The sequence below is a fragment of the Phodopus roborovskii genome, unplaced genomic scaffold (genome assembly GCF_943737965.1).
Source record: "Phodopus roborovskii unplaced genomic scaffold, PHOROB, whole genome shotgun sequence".
NCBI lineage: Eukaryota > Metazoa > Chordata > Mammalia > Rodentia > Cricetidae > Phodopus > Phodopus roborovskii.
In genome coordinates this window covers 61,757,423-61,759,344 of record NW_026126480.1, presented here as the reverse complement: position 1 = coordinate 61,759,344, position 1,922 = coordinate 61,757,423, and positions in this window count along the sequence as shown.

The following is a 1,922-nucleotide window of genomic DNA, read 5'->3' as shown; positions in this document are numbered from 1 at the left end:
GATTCGAAGAACCTTTGTATATTCATGTAGTTGGCTGCAGAGATGTTGACAGTTTCATCTGGAAACTGGGGAAATCTCAGGAAAAGCAAAAGCTGTTTTCTGCATTAATAAAGGATGGAAACAGATTTGGAGTGCATATATGAAATGAAACTTCTATTTTTATGTACTCTTTGTAGGAATATAATGTGTATTAATATAACAACAACACATAATACATTGATTATCAAGGCTTATCAATAGCCAAAGGTACAGACAAGGAGTGTGCAGCTCCATAGATGTTTACAAACTGAACACACCTTGTGTAAAAATCCCAAGATCAAGAAATAACATACACACCTTTTTATGCTTCTCTCCAGCACTGACTCTACTGAAGGTCATTACTTCCCTGGCTTTTAGATTCATTTAAATCATTCTGTGTGTATCCCTTTGAACCTGGTATCCCACACTTAGCACCACATTCGTCATATACACTTTTAAATTTCATATTTCATTTTACTTTATTCATTCTCTGTTACATTTTCATTATGCAATTATGTACTCCATCCATTTGTGAAGAGTATTGTAGCTAGTACAAGTACTATAGTTGTGAGGACTTTGGTATGGGCTATGTGGTAAACTGTTGGGTGTGTAAGCAGGAGTAGGACTTCTGGGTCACTGACTGGCTAGAGTTCATTTTTACTGACATGGACAATCAGTTGCCTAAATGGGTGGCTGTTTACTATCCTGTACTCGGTAATTAAGAGCTACTGATGCTTTCATCCTGACCATTGTCAGCTCCTCCACTTTTTATTTTAGTCACCTTTGTGGATAGGTGACCATTGGCAGATTTGTGGTTGTTGGGAGTATCAACAATCTCTTTGCAGTTCTAGATTCTTCAGTGCACGGAATGCAAGGATGATCCTTGGTTAGGTTTCTGGTAAAAGGTTAGCTCTGGTAAAAGTTTGCAAACAGAGTGACAGCCCTAGTGAAACTGAAGTCTGAATGAAGTCTAAGAGCTGATGCTCTAGATTGGCATGATACACCTCACTGCTAGACTTCTTTTCAGTGGCTTTGTTAATGCTAAAAATCTGTACATTCTAGGGGGACCATCTGTTAGAACCTAGGACTTTTCTAGCTAGCTACTGTCCCTTAAAACACCTTGTCAACACTGGAGACTTAGGGATCCTCAGCTTCTGTTTCATGCATCTGTCATGTGCAAGGGACATTGTGAAGCAGCCTTTAAAGTCAGCTTTCTGGAAGACTTCCCTCAATCATTACAACAGTTCCCTGGGAGTTAAGTTGTTCCTAACCTTGTGCACAGCTCAGGGCCACAGAATGTGCCTGAGACAAGCTCTGGGAAGCATAGGACTATGTGCAGTGCCTTGAGATCTTCCCAATCTCTTTCACTGTGAAACCCTTTGTTTATGTGGCTAAGAAGGAGGATATTCATCTGTAGGTGCCTCATAAGATGGCCATCAGCCTCTAAATACCAGCCTCCTTCTTTGATTCTTTCTTGACTGCTTATGGGATACATATAACAATCTTCCATCACCCATGGAAGATACATCCTAAAACAGTAAATGGATGCTTAATAGTTTCTTATGCCATATGCATATATATATATATATATATATATATATATATATATATATATATGGATTGTACTGAACTCTAGACGGACTTTTTCCTATGCATACATACCTATGATAAAATCTTTATGTATAGATTAGACAGAAGAATTGATTGGCAGCAATAACTAAAAAATAAATAATCATGATAATAATATGCTGTAAAAAAGTTATTTAAACTGGTGAATTATTTATTTCTGGAATTTTCCATTTAGTGCTTGTTGGTTTCACCTCAGGTAAGGGAAACTATTGAAAGTGAAAGCAAAGGCAAGATGGAATTGCTATGTTGCAGAGATGAGTGGAGGTAACTGTTTC